At 38.9% G+C, this 12,915-nt stretch overlaps 1 protein-coding gene and 1 long non-coding RNA gene across 2 annotated transcripts in view; one reads left to right on the top strand and one right to left on the bottom strand.

Moving 5' to 3' along the window:
• On the top strand, positions 1-3,348 carry LOC111737257. Its single transcript, XR_002779393.1, has 2 exons — positions 1-124; positions 393-3,348. It is a non-coding gene; the product is annotated as an uncharacterized LOC111737257 (long non-coding RNA).
• Positions 1-12,915, bottom strand: part of TSPAN5 (tetraspanin 5) — a 281,029-nt gene that overhangs the window by 153,119 nt on the left and 114,995 nt on the right. The window lies entirely within an intron of this gene.

The raw sequence follows: 12,915 nt of genomic DNA, 5'->3' as shown, positions 1-12,915 counted from the left end.
ATTGAAAGCAGCCTGGCAGAGTGACCGCGATTGATGAGCAAGAGGTCCCTCTCCGCCACCCGCACCAGCAGACAGCTTCTGGAGGAACGCGGGGGAGAGGTTCGCTCCGGGGCAAGAAAGCTGGGTGAGTGGGGATCCTGCGAGACCCCCGCCCCGGGACAATCCCCCTTCCGGGTGTAACCACATTCACACCTCCTCCTCCACCACCCGGTTATGCTTCAAGAGAAAACACCGGGTCACTGAGCCGGTGAGAAAAGCAGCGCGGAAAGGGGTCTCAGACTTTGCTGGGGGCAGAGCGGGAAGATAGGGTATTAGGGATTGGAGAGAAAAAGAGACGGGAAACGGGGGGAGCGATTTGGGAGGGTTGCAAAGGAAAGTCTCCTGAATCGCAGTGTGGCTCCAGCCCATCCTCCCCACCTGCCGGAAATGAGCTTCATCCTAGAAATGGGGATGAAGAAGGAAAAATGGTCCAAAGGAGTCCTGACCCCAATACGACCCTCCGCTAGGATCTGCTGCAACAACGCAAACCCAGACAGCAGAAGCCCCCGCGAGACGGAGTAGTGCTGAAGAAACAACTGATTCCTAATTCTTGAGGAATCCAGAAGGAGTACCAGGACGGTCATCTGGGGAATCCGAATGGGGTTTATAGATCATGAACCATCAAGTGTTTGATCTCTGGGGAAGGATAGAACGCGTGGCTGGACATTGTTTTAGAGCCTCTCTGAGAAAATGTTGCGTCTCCGCCCTTCTGGACACTTTCATAGGTGCTAGCAAGCAGGTGACAGACAGGATTTCATGCAAGAAGAATGAACAACCACCAAGACAGTGTGTACATCTATGGGTTGGTTTGTTTGTTTGTTTCTAAGGCTTCAAAAAGCTAGAAAGAAAGATGAAATCAGGAAAATTTTCCAGCACCACCCTGTGTAGCCTGGTACTGGGCAAAGAAATCTTCTTGTTTCCTAAGCACCCCAGGTGATGCTTAATTACACTTAAGTTTGAGAACTTTTGGCAAAGGGTTCCCCTACTTAGCCACCTCTCTTCTTTCTCAAAACTGGCTAGCCGGTTGACAAAATGCAGTCCAGCTTTGGTGGGGCAAGACAATACTTTTTCTTGCAATAAATCAGACTTTTGAGATAGGTTTGGCCTTGAGAGCAATTGAGGCTACACTGAGGTCATAGGTAGGAGCCAGGGTACCCACAAAGATGAGAGAGCCTGTTCTGTTCAACACCACAGAACTGTGACACTGGCTAACTTTGGATGAAATAACCAGCCTTTTGAATGAAATAATCCTTTCTCCCTCAAAAGTGCCCTCCATCCACCAAAAACACACAGCATACTACCACCAATCTGGTAGGCTTCATTGGTAAGGTCTGCATGCAGCAGCATATTCCGTATTAATAGGAAAGCACTAACAAGCTTTACCTAAGCTTATTCATGCTATATTGTAATTCTTCCTATATATAAATAGAACAGTTCCTGCAGATTCCTGGATAAGTCAGTGGAAAGGTCTGTCTTAAACTGATATGACACATCTAGAAAAGGACTAGAAATTAGGTCTAGTCTATGACTGAGTTGATCCCTAAGCAGGATTATTCATCTTTGAAATAAAAATTAACAGAGAAAGGAAAGTTCAGATAACTCATTGGTAAATTGGAGGTGGGTGGGAGGGGGAAACCAGTCGAATTCTTATTTCATATATCAAAAGTAAGTTCTAGGAGGATTAATGAGTTAAATATATCTTCTAAAGCAAACTGGAAGAAAATAGAATATTTGTTAAACCTCTAGCTAGAAGTATTTCTCAATTTAGAAGCAATGGAAGGAAATGATCAATGTATGACTCGGTAATATCTTAAAACGTCTTTGTGTCAAACATTTTTTTATAAAACAACCTACACCAGAAAAAAAATATTGACAGCAAACATTTTTAAGTCCGAATATCTATGTTATAAGTAAGACAATACAGCTAAAGGAAACAAGTAGCTAAAGTAAGTATAGTCTCGATGATTAAGCATAAACAGAAAATAAGCCATATACAAAGAAATTGAATAGTAATAAATATATGGTGAAAATTAACCTTACTAGTAACTAGTAAAATAGACATTAAAGATAAAGATGTAAAGATCATGAACACTGTTTTGCTCATACACTGATGGTGTTATGATATCCTCCATTTGGAAAGCATTTTAGCTGTTTGTCGCAGATCAGAGTGCTCCTGCATTTTGACTCGGCAGTCCCACTTCTGGGAATCTAGCCAAAGAAATACTCCAAAAGAGGGGGAAAGTTATATACTGCAAGTTGTACATCATAGCATTATTTATATTGAAGACTTGGCCACAACTTATAGATCCTAGAGTAGGGGCTATACCCAGTTCCTTGTAGCCACCTGGATTACAGTGTCGCTCCCTGTTTCTCTGCTTTTGCAAATGTCATTCCTAGTCTCCGCCTGAAGCCCTCTCCCTGCCCTTTGTGAGCTGCCTCCTCTTTCTTATCTTCAACACTTTGATCTGCATTTTTTCTGACTCCCTCTTTTGTTCCCTTAACACCTACATTCTTCCATATCAGCACCTGGAGACTACCTGTAATTACTTGTTTACCTGCCCTTCTCCTCCACAATGCTATGACTTTTTCAAGGGTGTGGTCCATCGCCTTTTAATCTTAGAATCATTAGCGCCTTGCTAATGTGGCAGGTACTCAATAAATATTTATTAAAGGAATGGATGAATCATTTACTTAGACCTTTTGCAGACATTAAGGATGATGATTATAGAGTATGTGGCAATGCGTGAATATATTATAATATTAAATTTTAAAGTCACTATGTACGGAATTATCTCCAAGTGATATTAAAGGTTAAATGAAAAAATCGAGGTACAAAACAGAGTGCACAGTAGGCTGCCATTTTGTAAAAAAAAAAAAAAAGCATATTGGCAAGGGAGAGTGGAAAATTTATGTACACACATATTTCCTTGTTAATGAGTAAACTATGTATAGAAGGAAAGAAAATAAACTGGTAACAGTCGTTGGGGTTGGGGATGGGTTGGGGGCAGAATGGAAGACTAAAAAAGATGAATGGGAAGAACTGCTTTATTTTTTAATATACCCTTTTGATTGTTTACATAATTTGTACCGTGTACATGATATACCCATTTTGAAAAATAAATCGTTCTACAAAATTGTATGTGATTACATGAAAAAAAGGAGTTAATTCTTGCCAATAATAACAGTTGTTAGATTGTGGGATTGCGGATGATTTTGATTTCATGTTTCTGTTTTCCAATTTTTTTGATGTGGTCATACTGCTTTTACAATTACAAAGACAAAATTATAAACAAAGACATAAACAAAAAACTAAGTAATCATTATATTTATTTCATCACATTTCCTTCGTGACTCAATAAATTCCAATCTATTTTATGGAGAAAAGAAGGTGAGTAATTTTCTCCCTGAAGACTGTTACGACCATCTTCTTTATAATTCTGAGACTGAAAAATGGTTAATAAGTTTAATTACTGAAAAGTTAATCAGCCTTGCATATGGTAGTGAGAACAGGTAAAGCATGTTCTTCTAATAGTTGCCTAGCTGCACAGCAAGATATGACAGCAACATTTTAACCCAAGACACCAAATTTAATGAGCTCGTCTGTCTGTTTCACTCTTTCCACCATGCGTTCTTTCTCTCGCTCTCATTCTCTTTGCTTCTCTTTTCCTTTTTTTTCTCCTTCTCTGTAACCAACACTACTGGTGGCCTACATACCTCCATTGCCTTCTTCCTCCCAAAACCCTGGGGCTCTTCCAGTGTGCCCCCTCTTTTACAAGAAAAATGCTTTGAGAAGAACAGCCCTAGGCCAGCGGCTCTTACCAAAGTTTGGTTCAGAAATGGGCATGTGACCAATTCTGGTCAAAGAGACATGAGGAGTATCTGCTGAGGGTTTCCTTACGGCAAAGAGATGGTTTCTTTTTGGCCTTGGATTTAATTGTGTTTGGATTTGACGCTTGGATCCTCTACAGTCTGACAATAAAGATCATACCAAGGATGGCAGAGAAAAAAGAGAAAAGACCCTAGGCCTTCATGACATGGTTGCATGGCTGACTTAAGCCTACCTCAGGACTTCCTGTCATATGATAGAACTTGCTCGATTAAGGCGTTGTGAGAGATTCTCAGTTTCAAGCAGCTGAAAGTAGCCCGACTTAAACCCTCCCCTTCTGATATTCTCTCCTCTTTGATTTTCTCTTTTTGAATCACCACCAGTGTTTCCATGTCTCTCTCGGCACCACACTTTTCCTGCTTTTCCTCCTCTCCCCTCTCTCCCCCTACCTGTTCCTGTCTCTCTTAAATAATACAGGAGAAACCTTTAGCACTGTCTAGCCAGCACATACCTACCCCTTTCTCTCAGACTTTCTCAACCACAAAGTGCTTCCCCACCTCCAGCCACGTTTATACTTCACAGTTGACAAGCCTCAGTGGATCCAGAAGGGCTCGGCCTGAAAGTCTGTCTCACTGGAGTTGGAATTCAGTAACAAAGCAATCCCTGCATGGGCTGAAATGGAGGCAATGTTTTTAGGAGAGCTGGGGGGCCTTGTTTCCAAGAGGAGGCCAAGATGCTCACTCTCTCTCTCTCTCTCTCTGCAGAAAGAGGAAGGAAGCATAAACACCAAAGAGAAACAACAGCAGAATCTGTGACAGCGTGGGCCACGCAAATAGTTGTGCATTTTGTGCTCCCAAAAGCTTCCAGCCCTACTAAAGGCATTCTACTTACATATTTCTCCAAGAGGACCTTGTCCTTGAGGTTTATGAGATTTTTAGATGGAATTCTTCCATCGCATCCCATTTTGACTTTAGCTACTTTGAAGTGGGCATCTCACATTTGCAAATTAAAGAACCTCGATTAAAACAACCGATCAGACTATCTCAAATCCATTACAAAAATGACATTTTTAATTGGTCATAATATAAAATTAAAGTGTTTTTGTTATAATTGATTAATTAAATATTGTCCCTGCTGTTCCTTAGTTGAAAAGTGAACAAATTAAAATGTTATTTTTTTTCTAAAAAACAATTGCTTCCCCAGGATCGATACCACCCTCATGCCCCTCTTGCCCCACGCCCACACGTACCCATTAAAGAAGACTAGTTTTCAGGGCCCCAGGAAGAACATAAAGCATATCTCTCATAAATGTGATTAAACAAGCATATGCAGAACACAGTTGTTTCACTTTTAAAAATCAATTATAATCGCTCATGTAATAAAATGAATTCTATCTTTTACAAAATAGCATCTCAGTTTCCTCCCACTTTAGAAATAGTCAACTAGGCCTATGAATCAAAGTGCCTCACCTTACCAGGGTCAAGTGCATGAAAAGAATTTGGCCAATGCAAAGCTCCCTTGACGTTACTGAGAAGAGGGAGTAAAAGACCAAAAACCACCTGAAGTTCATTGATCGCAGCTCCTAGGCAAGCCTGAAGCTGCCCTTGAGACCTGTGGGATCCTTCCAGTTTCTCTGCCTTCTCTCTAGTCCCATGAGCTAGTTTGTTTCTTCCTAGTGAATTTCCTTTCTGATTAAATTAGTCTGTGCCTGTTTCTATGGATTCAACCAAAAAAATTCCTAATCAATACCATGCGAACTTTAAAAACTATATTTTCAAAGAAAAATATTAACGTTTTTTCCGATTTCAAAAGTAAGATACTCTTATTTAATACTATATAGAAAATATTTTTAAAGAATCACCCATGACAACATTTCCAAAGAAACTATGGTCAATATTTTGATATGTTTTATTCATTAATAAATATTTTATATGATCGATATCATTCTTCAGAGAAAAAACTCAAAACTAATATATCTTCCACTTCCCAAAGCCCCAAAACAGCACAGAGAAATTCTCCACCAGAACAGAAGCAAGTTTATGTCAATTTCCAGGATGTGGTTATCAGTCAAGATTCTAACCTCATCGCCCCATTTATCCACCTAGCCCTAGAATGCATTCCTTTTTTACCACTTATCAGTCTTTTGTTTCCATTCTTATAAGGCGAACATGCCTTCATGATCCCTTACATTCCTAACTCATTCCCACCTCTAAACAATCTCAAAATTCCATTCCTACTCCAAAATTCTACTCTTCCATCCATCACCAAATCAAATTATTATGCAGTTAAGCATAATTCAACCCCTTAAGAAATCTTCCCCCATTTGACATGAGGCATGCTAATCATATCCAGCAATTTTCACTATATGATTTATTTTAAAAACCTTCTTAAAATTTTGCTTTTGTGATATATCCCTTTCCCATGGAACTATAATTGGTAGGATGTTAAACTTAATATTCAGAAATGGGGAATAGATATATTAGCAGATTCATCAGTTAATATATTAGGCTTTATTAAGCAGAATCGATTGATTCAACAACAAATATTTATTGAGCAGATCTCCCATTAAAGCACCTGCATTCATAGTTCCTTCCCTAAGAATGCAACTGGAACAAATAAAGCTAAGAATACAAGTCAGAATGGATTAAGTGCTACAATTCCAATAAGGTGCAATATGTGCACAGAAAATTATCAGAAAGGAATCGTGAATAAACACCTCTTCCAGTTCTTTTTTTTCTTTTTTCCTTTTTTTTTTCTTTTTCTCTTTCTTACCTGTGGTGGTAGCATTAAGGTACAATTATTAGGAATAAAAACTAGTTACATTAATCAAGATTGTTTTATATCTGAATCATTTATTTGAAAGAGGTCAAGACTTTGAAGAAATAAGTTTTAAAGCTTACATTTAACCACATGGTACAGCTGCTGTAAGAAACAGTTTGGCAGTTTCTCAAAACGTTAAACAGAATTACCATATGATTCAGCAATTTCACTCCTAGTTGTAACCCTAAATAATTGAAAGCAGGGACCCAAACAGATGCTTGTATAGCAATGCTCATAGTGACACAATAGCCAAAAGGTAGAAACAAGCCAAGTATCCATCAACAGATGAATGGATAAACAAAATGTGGTATGTATTATTCAGTCTTTAAAAAGGAAGGCAATTCTGAAACATACTAACACATAGATGAAACTTGAAAACATGCTAAGTGAAATAAGCCTTAAACAAAAAGACAAAGACTATACGATTCCATTTATATGAAGTACCTAGAACAGGCAAATTTCATAGAGACAGAAAGCAGAAAAGAAGTTACCAGGAGCTGAAGGGCAGGGAAATTGGGAGTTTTTGTTTAATAGGTAAAGAGTTTCTGTTTAGGATGATGAAAATTTATGGAAATTGGTGGTGGTGATGGTTAATGCCACTGAACTGAATACTTAAAAATAGTTAAAATGGTAAATTTTATGTTATGTCTATTTTACCTAAATAAATAAGTCTATATTTATAACGAATAACTAAGGAGTAGTTCAAAATATTGAAATGATAAGTTGTTCTCACAAGTCTAAATATCAATAAAATTAAATATCCAATATATGCATTCTGAGGCTGTGAGTCGTGTGTGTCCTCACTTTTGGAAATCTAATAAAATTGTAAAAATAAATTAAGAGGTGATTGAACATAAAAGGATCTATTTTGCAGAGAGATTGAGCCAAATGTTCTTTTAAACAAGGAGCTTCCCTAATAAACTTGATTGTTTCCTAATAGATCAGGAACAAGCCAGCAAAGGCTATTGAGAGCAGAAACACTCTCTGGAAAGAGGTATCAGGAAGCTAGAGTCTCTCACTAGTGTATAATCTCACATAGGAGATGGGCCACCTGCGTTTTCTCTCCTTCCAGAGGATCTCTGGCCTCTCTCAAGCCTCCTACAGGATCCAATACATCTGAGGTGAGCTGGGGTGTGGAGGTGAGAGCATAGCTTCTAAGCTGATGACCTGAGTTTTCATTTCAATAGTTCAGCTACCTTTTCTATTAGGCTGTAAACTTCATGAGGACAGGGATTAGGTTTTCATTGTAGTATGTTGCCTCGCCAGTATTCCACACATATTAGGTGCAAAATATTATTTACTGAACAAGTGAATGAATTAATTGATTAATAACTTTAATAAAAAATGGCAACAGAACATCAAACAAAAATAGTTACAAAGCAACTCTGAAATTCTAATATATAGGAAATCTACCTGAGTCCTAAAAATTCAAATAACACATATAACCTTAGGGAAACACTCCTTAAAACATAAGTGAGAAAAATTTGTGTTCAAGTTTATCCTACCCTCTCCTACAAAAGGGACGTGTTTTCTACTGCATTTGTAACTCTGCCTTGTACCCAAATGCATCGCATTCACAGGGGTCACAATAAATACAGTTGACAAAATGAATGACACGGCAAAAAATAGCTTGCAGAACTTTTCATTTTTTTTCAAGTGTGTAAAGCATATTAAACCATCTGCTGATTAAAAATATGCATATTTTGACTTGCATATGCATCAAATTAACATACATAAATCCAGCATCTTCACATCACAGCATTCACAGCCATAGCCAATGTAATTTTCCATGTTCCTTTAAATTCATCAATTCCAGAGTGACATAATTAAATTTTTAGGAATAAAATACACTAAAAGCTATATAACTAAATATAACTAAAAGCTAATTTTTATTTTATGTCAATCCAATGATCGTTTATCCTCTAAAAATAGAAAAGTCATAAGATCACTGAAAGTCTAAAATTTAATGTTCAAATTTGCTCTGTAATACCTAATATCACCATGGGAAATTCAAATTTGAATATGAATAGGAACTATTATCCCTCGGTATGATGAATTGGGATTGACCAAAATACTATATGTTGAACCTTAGCACCTTGCTGCCTTATATAACATCAGAATCCTGCAGTTTTCCAAGTTGCAGCTTCTGTAACTTCAGCTTCTACCTGACTTTCTGCTCCTGCTGGTCCATCACCATCTTCTTCTCTCTCAAACCCTGTTTGGAGCAGGGAAGACTATCTGTGAAATAGAGGAACAACTTTGTATACTGTTACACTAATGGACCAGGCAACCACTCCAGGAAGAAGAACACATTCAAACTGCAAACCTAGGTCAGATGCAACACTAGGTCTGAGCCAAGCCCATTAAGAGGGGCTCAAAAAGCTGTTACTGAGAGGCATCCTGTTCCTTCCTCTTAAATCCTCAGTCCCTCAGGAATCGCTGCCATCTGGAGAACCCCTCTAGGATGAAGAATGTAGCCCGAATAGAATCTCCAGCACCCAGTCTCCCTTTGTACCCTGCTATTGATATGCCCCCGGCACCATATAAATGCCCAGCACTTTGGTCACTGGGTCTTCCTAGGACTGCTAGCACTGAGCATATAAGAAAAATAGGAGTATTTCCAGTAATAAGAATCATCTAGGGCTGTTGATATAATTTTCCTAGATGTTCATATTTAGTAGGTCTATTTGAGGCTGCTGGGGTCCAGAATGAGCCATCCCAAGATGTGCCTCAGTGGTATGCAGATTACTTCAAGTTAAAGGCAATTTTAGCATCAGGCTCCAGAGAAACTTCTGCCCCTCCCTTTAAACTACCTAAAAGAATTTGAATTCAAGGCCTTGCCCATAAGAGATTATCAGAGATAACTTCTTTTGACCTATCTATAGGGCAGGCAAACTACCAATTACTGAACTTTTGTTCTTCTTATCATTCTTCAATGACCTTTTGAAGCCCCCAAATCACCTTACCTCATCCCTAGCTCAGGACGTCTTACATACCTCAATCCCCCTTTCTATCATTAAACCTCTCATACATGTGGGAGTCTCTGTCTCTCTCATGTACGTGGGGTTCCCATGCACATGGAATTAAATTTGATTTTCTCTTGTCAATTTTCCTCCTGCTGATTTGATTATTCTTCCAGCCAAAAGAACCAGAGGAGGGAAAGGGGAATTTTTCCCTTTCCCCACAGGGTCCAGGAATCTAAATTTTTAAAACTGCCCATGTGATGCTCTTCACAAAGGAATTTTAAAAAATACTGAGTTCAAGCACTCTTCAAAGTGTCCCTGGAGTGTCTAGTGGGCAAAGTTGCCCTCCATGGATTCAAGCCTCACCATCTGTAGGGATGATGAAAGTGAGTGTGCTTTGTACACTAGGAAGTCTTCGTAAATCCAAGGCAAGCTGTCATTATCATGATTATATACCTTTAGCCACAGCCACCAGGACAATATGCATAGTCAGGGTGAGGGCTGAGTGACCAGCCACATCCTTGAGGGCTAAGTGCCCAGCCATGTCCTTGAAGTCCTAGAAGATAGAGGAGAATGAGGAGTGGTCAAAGACAGCGGAAAGGGGGAGATATAGGAGCAAAGGCTGGAATCTGGAAATTAATACATATGTATTTCAATTCACAGCTGCTTTGGCTGCTTATATAAAGCAAAGGAGCAAGGAGGGAGATTGAGGGGAAAAAATGTAAACAGTATAAATTTTCAGATATTAAAGACTGAATGTGTTGGCTGAATCATTCATTTATTGAACTTAAATTATATTTTTTAGCATTATTATGTGAATGAATGTGAGTTGGGCTCTGAGACACAACTAGGTGCTAAGATAAACACCTGTCTGATGGGCTGCCATACAAAGTAAGGTGGCTGTGAGTTTTAGTCATCTACATGAGGTTGCCACAGCTGGGGAAAAGTTTCTATCAAAAATTGCTATCCTAGCAATTTTGATGCTGACTTACCATAAATTAAAGATAGATGTAGTTAGAGCACTGTCTTTCCCCCATAGAAACAAAGATCAGGCCCTTCTGTACAATGTTGATGAAGAAAATCTGCAATGATGCCAGAAATGAAAGAAATGCATATTCTTGAAGGGTGCTGGGAGATAATCTAGAGATAACAACCAGTCTCTTTTTGAAACTTGAACAAGAAGTTGTGAGTTAAATAGTAGCCTGAAGAATCATCCGGCATTAAGAAAGGGAAAACCGTGCTCCAAGTCTTCTTTCAAAGATGAATTCAATCTTTTGTGACTGAATATGTTCCCGTATAGTGACAGAGAAATGGATTGGCTTTTTATGATCCTATCGAAAGCCATGATTATACAACTAAAGATAAGCAACTCAACTCAGCAAAAGCACACTGTACAAACAAATAACATGAATGAGAAGAGCAGTTAAATCTTCTAGGTGCAATTGTTTGGAAAGAATCCTTCAAGTTTCTGAATAAATTTTGAAAGACAAAGGAATTTAAAGTTAACTCAGCAGTTGAGTTGCAGCTAGGAGATGGCATTGGGATAATTAGGAAGTATATTAGATGCCAAAAATAAGTTAAATGCCAAATATGCCTCAAATCAGCCTCCTTTGACAGTCACATAAAATATGCAAAAGACACTTAGCATTTCTCATTTTCAATTATAATTCCTTAGGTCTCATTACTTTTTCCTCAGATATGTATAGGACAAAAAGTTTTTTCACACCATCCTGATGATAAAATTTCAATCACTGAAACTTTCCCTTTAAAACTAATGAAGCTTTTTATCTCCCCACATTGGCCAGATAACAATTTTACAGGCCACTCGGAATTACCAGAGAGAGCTGAAACTGGAGCAGCACAGATAAATGAGATCTCTGTAGATAAACCACATAATTCAGGGCAGTCAGGAGTTGCAATCTCTTCCCTCACTTAAACTTGTACTAAAGCTACTCTGGATAATTTAATTCCCTGTGCACCTTTCCCTGTCAGGATGGAAAGTGGATTTTAGGGAGATGCTAGACTAGTATGGGAGAGGCAACACCCCATGAAGGAAGAAAAACTGGATAAGGACATAGGAGATCTACCTGAACTAATTTGCCACCTCAGATCAATTACTCCACTACTCAAAAACCTTCGTTTTTCTGGCTGAAGGGAAGCAGTAACCTAACCTGTGAGATAGAGATCTTGACCCAGAAGACCTTCCCAAAGCCCCCGCTTAGGGCAAGTGGGAAAGTGGGTTCTAGGCTGCAGTTCTCTCGGAACATTGTATTTTTATCTGTTTTCACACTGGGGTTTTATGTAAGATTTCACTTTCTGAAAGGTATCCCGCGCTAAAGAAAGTTTGCAAACCCCTGGATTAAAACAACTGTTTCTTTTCAGCTCTCATGACCTCCGATTCTTTAACATTCAATGATGAGAGAGATAAATGCTGGCTAAAGCAATTTAGAAGGTTCTCAGTTAAAGTACTAACTAGGTATTGATGGATTCTGCGAATGAAGAGATGCTCGAAAGATATGAAAGAGGAAACTTAAAGAGAAACCCAGGTGGCACATTTCTCTTCAGGTTAGCAAAGAGAGCCATATCACTCTTCCTTTCTTACAGCAAACTTCTACCCCATACCCTGTGGTTCTCAGCTCTGGCCTTCCAACAGAATCACCTGTGAAACTGTTAAATTATCCAGGGACCTGGGCTTTACCTCTGGGGAGTCTGAGTCAATAGATGTGGGGATGGAGCTTTCTCAGCTATTTCAGTTTTGGGGTGTGTGTGTATGTGTAAGATCTATAGGTGATACTGATGTGTAACTAGGATTGAGAATCTCTGCTTGGCTTCAGCTCTTCTGCCATCACTAACACCATTTTCTTAAAAGACATTAATGACCTCTCACAATGTTAGTTATTATTTTTAGGCAGATAATTCCAAACAGAACTTCTCAAAACCACCCACCTTCCATCTGGGTGTCTCAGTAGCTCTTTGCCCACCAGCCAGCCTCACCTTTAATATCACTCTACCTGTTAGTGGCACAGGCCTTCTTCCAGTGTCTCCTGCTCCTAGAGACTTGAGGCATCATTGATTCTGTTACTCTCTGTGCTCCCAGCATTCTATCCACACAAACTTAACCTACCCCTGTATCCGACCCAAATCAGGTTCCAGCTTTCCATTCCTACTGCCACTCTTTAAAGCAGGCTTCTTTTATGTCTTGTCTATATTGTTTATAGCTACTTACAGAGGTCTCATTTTCTTATCTTTTTCCTCTTTGAGCCATAC

This window comes from Pteropus vampyrus, unplaced genomic scaffold (assembly GCF_000151845.1).
Source record: "Pteropus vampyrus isolate Shadow unplaced genomic scaffold, Pvam_2.0 Scaffold25, whole genome shotgun sequence".
Lineage (NCBI taxonomy): Eukaryota > Metazoa > Chordata > Mammalia > Chiroptera > Pteropodidae > Pteropus > Pteropus vampyrus.
Note: the sequence above shows the minus strand (reverse complement) of the source record. Positions and strands in the feature narration are given on the sequence as shown.